We start from the raw sequence: 7,862 nt of genomic DNA, 5'->3' as shown, positions 1-7,862 counted from the left end.
CGGGGCGGGCTGGACAGGTGTCCCTGCCGCCCGGCCCGTGAGGCGGGCGAGGCGGGTGAGGCGGGCGAGGCGGGCGAGGCCGAGCGTGCGGCGCGCTCTCTGCGGAAACACCGGCGGGAACGGGCGGAGGCGGAGAGTCGGGGGCCAGGGTGCGCTGCGGGGGAGCCTCGCGCGCGGGCGACGGGCACTGAGGCTGGCCGACCTCGTAACCGGTGTTGTCGTAACTGCCCCGGCTGAGACAAAACGCGTTGTTAGGTTTTCCAGTCTCCCCTGTTATTTATTTTAAACCGATAGACTGACTTTAATGGGCACAGAGGAACCTTGGGGCGTCGGTGCCGCCCATCCCTGAGCTCTTTTGGAGGCATCGTCCAGCAGGATTGAACGCAGCAGCTCCAGCCGCCTGGGTTCAGATTCTGCCTCTGCCAGGGCTCGTCCTCTGACCCCAGCCGCGGTGGCCCACCTGCTCCGCTCCACTCACCTGCAGAACTGGAGGGACAGGCGTACTGGGAGGGCTGATAACGAGGGAATGCGTGTAACACGCTCCCAGCGGCGCCCCGCGTGGTGTAGGCTCTAGTACTGAAGTGTTTGCAAAGTGTTACTTTGTTTCCATTTGCTTCAGGGGCGGCAGGCCCTGGGTCGCCTACACAGGCTCCTTTCCGTTTCTTTGGTCTCTTCACACTTTTTTTTTTTCTCTCTCTACCGCGGATACAGTGTTGCCTCACTTTGTGCCCCTTGCAATTCATGTACTCAGTAAATTCCCTACATTATTTGTGAGCGCCTCCGGTGTCCTAAGAATAACCCAAGTGCTGGAGAAACGGGGTGGACAAGATCCTATTCCTCAAGGAATTTATATTCTCTTTGGAGGAGACAAGCAGTAGAAACAAATGAATAAAAAAAAATTCACATGCTAAATGCTGCTGTACGAGAATGGGGGCGCTATTTCAATAGGGGTATTTGCAGGAAGAGCTCACTTTGTAGAGGTGACATCTGAGTTACGTAAATTCTTGGTGAGGAGCAGCCTTGATTTCATCTGAAGGAAAGGAAACGTGTTTCAAGCAGAAGCAGCAACGTGAGCCAAGACTGAGACAGGCTGAGTGAGACATGGTCGGGAGACAGGCATTGTCAAGTAGGCGGAAAGTGCACAGAAATTATGTCCACATGCTCAGCTAGTTGATTGATTTTCAAAATAAGCAAGAGGATTTCAGGATGCAGGACATTTAAGTTCTTTCACAACATATGTACTGTACCTGTTTATAGTACAGTTTCACAACAGAACTCCTGGCTAAGTTCGTCATTTAAACCCTTGGGTTCTTTCAGTGCACTTTCAGTAATTTATCTTTCCCTTCAGAAGTGAAATAGGCCTTTATTGAAACAGCCAGTCTATCCTTTCCTGGGAGGCAACTTGGTTGTGAAGAAAGAATGGACTTTGGCTTCAGGTGGACTTTGGGTGAATTAAATAATCCTGAACTTCAGCTTCTGTATCTTTAGGTTGGAAACAATAATTACTTTGTGTTAAATGGTCAGAATGACAGCAACTAACACAGTGTTGTGGACACAATAGCTATTGAAACGTTAGTTTCCTTCCCTTTTTGGCTTGACAAGGCTTCCCATGAAACTGCCCAAGGTCCCCATGTCAGCTCGCTGTCCTGCAGTTGCCGCTTGATTACCGTGCCCTGGCTTTCCTTCCACTTTTGTAGAATTCACATCGCTCTCTCTTGCGTTCACTACTATGTTGTAATTTTAACACTGCAGCATTTGCCTCTTGTTAAAGTTAATCCAAAGGTGTATAACCCCTCCCCACACACATCCACATACCATCAGAAAATAGATTTACTTGACAGACTTGCTTTTAGTAAGAAACTTGAAACTGAAGAGACCTTTGTTTCACGCTTTCAGAGGGGATAAAAAGTTTTTGAAGTTTGAGAAGAGTTTCAGGCGATGTTGTATAGTCTGCTTTTAAAAGAATCAGTTTGAGTCAGCATATTAACCTGGATGATCTTGTCTAACTGTAACCTGGTTTTCTACAAAATATTTGAGTACACATCTCTTTATTGGACATCTGTTGCTTTGCCTTTGACCAGCGCCTCTATTTCTTAGAGAAATGCCCTTTTCTGAACCTGCGTGATTCTCATGTCACTGTTAACAGTAGGCACGGGTATGACCAGGCCTTGCTAATCATGGCACCCACCCCTCTCTCCTCACTGACCGTTCACTCAGGCAGGGCCAAACAGAGTTCTTCCATCAGCCTTGACATGTGAACTCTGGGAGAGAATAGGTCTTTCCTTCTCTAGGGATTATAAACCCTAAGGACCACGCAAGTCTGGAACTCTCAGGGGCCATCTTGCCACCACATGGAGGGAACCTGTTTGAAGATAAAGTCAGACAGAGGCCAGCAGCACTGAGAAATGAGAGACAAGTGGAACCCTTATATAGACAGAGTTTGCAAAGGTTCTTGGACTTCCCAGTTGGTGAACCAATACATTTGAATTGGTTTTTTGTTACGTGCATCCGAAAGAATCCTGACTAAATACACTCCTACTATAGTGTCCATATCTTATTAACCTTTGTAGCAACCACAGAGACTGGTCGTGTGCCTTGTGAGTAAATGAATGAGTGGCCTGTTGCAGCACATCTGGTGAAAGATGTTGACGCGTGGATGAATAAATGAGCAAATAGGAGCTTTCATTCACCATATAATATGTCTGCTGTACAGTTTGTCCATAGGGAAATTGGTTTTCCAGAAATGATCCTGGAAAGAAAGAATCCAAAATGTTAAGGTGTTTATCTCTGGGTGGTGGAATTCTGGGAAATATTTTTCATTTTGAATTTTTTTCTTTAGGAGTTTCCCAAATCTTCTGTAAGGGATATGAGTACCTTTTATCATCAGAAAAAGTAAAGAAGGAAAAAAAACAAAAAACGTTATGTTTTCCTTTTCTTGTTCTCACACATTTAACTGTTTCTTTTTAAAGGAATTTTGGCTTTGATTACATTTTCGCCTAGACATTTGTTTAATTGTTTTTAAAGACTCACACTGGAAAGCACATAGTTAACATGTGAAAATATTTTATATATCGAGAGGTGCTATGGTCTGAATGTTTGTGTCCCTCCTGATTCATATGCTGAAATCCTAACCCCCAAAGTGATGGCGTGAGAAGGTGGGGCCTTTGGGAGGGAGGGTGGAGCCCTGAGTGATCTTATAAAAGAGATCTCCCCGAGCTCCCTGCCCCTTGCACCAGGTGAGGACCCCACCAGGAATCCGTGACTCCAGGGAGAGCCCTCACCCAACAGTGCTGGCACCCCGATCTCACTTCCAGCATCCAGAGCTGTGAGCCGTACAATTCTGTTGTTTATAAGCCGCCCGGTCTGGTTACTGGGTTTTAGCAGCCCGCGTGGACTAAGACGACAACTGAGCACTGATAATCAGATGTCGTATGATGTAGTGTGTATCTCCTTCCATATTTTTTCTTTATATGACAAGTTTTAAAAACCATAGATTATCAAGTTCATGTCTGGTTTCTACTGAGTAGTTAAAAGAGCTTCCCCTTTCATTCTTGTATTACTTGGTATGCTCAGGAATCTATCATGATCCCTCATTATTATTAAGCTTTTCCTGTATGTCTAGAGCAGTGATTTTCAACCTTTTTCATCTCATGGCACATAAACTAATTACTAAAATTCTGCAGCACACCAAAAAATATGTTTCTTGTTGATCTGACCAAAAAAAAAAAAAAAAAAAAGTATAATTTTGATTCACACCAGATGGCTGTTGTGTTGGCTGATGTCATTTTTTAATTTGACAACAGAAGGGAAGAGAGGTCCATGCCCCTGACTAAATAGTCAGGTATTGCATGTTTAAAAAATCCTTGCAGCGCACCGGTGTGCCGCAGCTCATTGGCTGAAAATCGCTGGTTTATGCCCAAGCCGGTTTGGCTCAGTGGTTAGAGCGTCAGCCCTCAGACTAAAGGGTCCTGGGTTTGGTTCCGGCCGAGGACACGTACCTGGGTTGCAGGCTGGATCCCTGGCTCCTGTTGGGCCACCTGCGGGAGGCAACCAATCCATGTGTCCCACTCACATCGATGTTTCTCCCTCTGTCTCTCTCCCACTCTCTCTGAAAAGCAATGGAAAAAATATCCTCGGGTGAGGATTGGGGAAAAAAAAGAAGGAAGAAAGAAAATCACTGGTTTAGATGAACAGAAAATGACCAGTGATCAAGTGATAAACACAACAAATGAGGGGGAGAGGAGTGGGGACGCCTTGATTTCCTCTGCGCTCAGACCGGGGCAGCACATGGGTAACCCCGGGCACAGGAGTGAGGCAGGTGGCTCCGTCCCGGGCGCAGGACTGAGGTCGTGACCTGTGCTCGTGGGTGAAAGGAAGATTCACACTCATTGATAAAAATCGGTAGGAAATGATGTGATTTAATGTCTAAACAGTATATCCCAGAGACATTCTGTGCCAACTGGTTTTTACAGATAAAATCTTATCTTAAATAGAATTATAAATAATAAAAGTAGAGTTGTTATTGTGGGTTAAACTCATTATAACTCTAACTATTATGGGATATGTGGTAGGCAGGATAATGCCTCCTCCAGGAAGATGTTCTCACCCCAGGCCCAGGAATGTATGTATTTATTAAACAAACAAAAAACCTTGTATGGCAAAAGTTATTTTGCAGGTGTGATTAAGGTAGAGATGTTGAGATGGGAAGATTGTTCAAGTGGACCCAGTGTGATTACGAAGGCGAGGGAGGCAGTTAGAATCGGAGGGAGAGAGAGAAGGTAAGGATGTGAATAGAAGCAGAGGTCGGGGAGGGGAGAAGATGCGATGCTACTGGCTCTGAAGACAGAGGAAGGGCTCGCGAAGCAAGGGCTATAGGCAGCCTGTAGAACGGGACAGGGAGGTCGGGCCCAAGGCCGCGTACGACCCACAGAATCATTGGGTCCGGCCCTGCCAAGGCAACGGCAGGTGGGACTTGAAATTCAATAAACCTAGGAGCTTTTCTCATAGCTAATTTTTAAGTTGGTTATTTTGTATGGTCCGTGAATGATGTTATAAATATCCAAATGGCCACTGGCAGGAAAAAGCTTCCCAACCCCTGCCTGGAAGCTGGAAAAGGCAAGGCAATGGATTCTTCCCCTGAACCCCCAGAGTGAGGGTGGTCTTACTGACACAGCTTCGACTTCTGACCGCCAGAACTGTAAGGTAATAAATGTATGTTGCCCTGAGCCACTGAGTCTGTGGTCGTTTGTTACAGCGGCAATAGGAAACTAATACAGATTTGCCATATAAAATTCGGAACGCTAAGTTGCAATTGAATTTCAGATAAACAACAAATACTTTTTTTTTTAAGTGTAAGCATGCCGCACGCTGCGCAGGGAAGTGGGGGACCCTGAGAGGGAGCGGCGGGAGGTTAGGAAACACACAGAGACAGGACAGTTTAAGCTGGGGCCGGGGGACGCTGCCCTCAGACGGAGAGACGGACCCCAAGCCGGCCCAGCGTCCGTCATACACACCGAGGTAACAGTTCTGCATGGCAACTGCGGGCAGCTGAAAGGGCCGAACCAGCCCTTGGCAAGCTTCCTCAGGACATGCGGCTTCGCTGCGCCCGGCAGCACCTTGGGGTTCTCTGCTGTTAGACACGGCACCCGCTCTCCACGAAGCTGGCGCCTGCCCGCCGCCCGCTGCCCGCCGCCGCACCTCCTGGCTCTGGCGGGACACGTCGCGCAGCGGACGGGACCTGTCTGCAGGCACGGCTTTGCCCGGCCCGACTCGGTCCCTCAGGGCCCCCAGGGCACAGCCTCGCTCCTGCCCGAGCCCGGCGGCCTCCGGGGTCAGCGCTCTCCACGGAAGCACATCTGATTTGTTCCTGTTACTGCACCGGACACGTTTGTACTAAAAAACGCCCGGTTTGATTCCTCCAACATTCCTGCCATATCTGAGGCTGGTTCTGATGTTTGCTCTGTCTGTCTGAACTGCGTTTTTTGTCTTTCGGTGTGCCTCCCGATTTTGTGTTGAAAACCGGACGTGCGTACAGGATAAAAGGCACTGGGCTAGGGGGCCGTGTGATGTGTTGGTAAGGTGGGGGGATGGGGAGTATGCTATCGTCCTGTGATTTGCTCTCAGTCATTTAGTGAACCTGGGCCCCTGGGCTGTGACCTTTACAAGCCGTTCTTAGTCTCACACCCCACCCTCCTTAGGTTGAGACAGGAAGTCTGGGGGAGTAGGGGTGCGTTTAGATGGAGCTGGGTCTTCCCCTCCCCCTTCCCCCAGCTCAGGTAGCTCTGGGGGGACCGAGCCTCTTTAGGGCAGGTCTTGTTCCGGCCCTGTATCAGAGTGGCTGCTTTCCCCCTCCCTTTGCCAGAGGCATGAGATTTTTTACCCTCAGTCTTCACTGTGAGAGCCTGATAGGGCTTCTGGAGGTAAAGTCACAAAAGTGTGGGAGCCACCCTATGCATGTCCCTCCACCCCCAACTGGAGTTGTACCTCTCAGACTTGTTTACACTGAACCTCCAGCGACTAGTCCATCGCCGCTTGGCTTCCCCGCCCCAGACTGGTTCCTGGAGAGCTGAGAGTGAGCTTCTGTTCCCGGGAGTTGAGGTTTCCTGTACCCGCCTGCCTGCCTCCTCTCCAGATCTGTGCCGGTGACAGGCTTGTCCTGTGACCCCACCTCTGTGATGGGTCTAAGAAAAGTTGTTGATTTTCAGTTTGTTCAGTTTTGCTGGTGTTGTGTGGACAGGAGCGATCGTTTCCAAGCTGAGTACCTGCTGGACCAGAAACTGGAAGTCGCGTGAAGCGAAAGCCTAAGACAGGTTTTCTTGTTTAACAAACATGCAGGTGACACTTACCGTGTGTCAGGCCCTAACATAAGCACTCGTAAAGATGAATCCTAATAATTCCCTATAAGATAGGCAGAGTTATTATTTTACAGATGGGAAAACTGAAGGCACAGAGAGACTGAGCAATTAGCCGAGGGCCACACAGGTAGTTGTCACAGGAGCAGGACTCATACCCAGGCAGCTGGTCTCAGAGGACTGTGTGCAGGGGACAGGGGAAGGGGGAAGGGGGAAGGGGGATGTGGGTCAGCAATATTGTGATAAGTTTACACAGTGACAGATGGTGAGTTAGGTTAGTGAGGTGACTGCACTGTAAGGTGTAAGTGTTAAATCACTGTAATGTACACCTGAAACAACCACACCTATATGGTATACCAACTACACTTAAATTAAAAATTTTTTAAAGAGACTGTATTCAGCCCGGCCTGTGTGGCTCAGTGGTTGAGCATCAACCTACGAACCAGGAGGTCGAGGTTTGACTCCCGGTCAGGGCACATGCCCAGGTTGCGGGCTCGATCTCCAGTGGGGGGCGTTGCAGGAGGCAGCAGATGATTCTCTCTCATCATTGATGTTTCTGTCTCTCCCTCTCTCTGAAATCAATAAAAAATATATGTATAAAAGAGAGACTGTATTCATAACCACTACCCTGTGCCACTTGTCATAAATGGGAAATCACTTCTGTGCCACGTGGGTGATCTTTGCCTTAACACTGAAGCAGCTCGTTTCCTTCCTCTGTGAGGATCTTAACCTCCTCTCTTGACTACTTTGCAATTGACATCTATTTAGAGAAGAAAGCCGCTGTTAAGAGCTCACCCAAACTCAATTTCTTATGCTGAGACTTGACACGCAATTAGAAGTACAGTCATGAAGTGGGCTCATTAATGCAGCGAGACACCAGAGCCCAGCTGTAATCCCAAAGCCTGCACTCAGGCAGGAGTGAGAAGGGCACTGAGCTCTTATTAAAAGCAACAGAAGTTGTACGTGCAAAAGTGGTGTTGGTTCTTGATCGAGAGACTCTTAGAATGTGTC

The sequence above is a fragment of the Miniopterus schreibersii genome, assembly GCF_964146895.1.
Source record: "Miniopterus schreibersii genome assembly, chromosome: 4".
Taxonomy (NCBI): domain Eukaryota; kingdom Metazoa; phylum Chordata; class Mammalia; order Chiroptera; family Miniopteridae; genus Miniopterus; species Miniopterus schreibersii.
The sequence above is the reverse complement of the archived record's forward strand: the minus strand, read 5'-3'. Positions refer to the sequence as shown.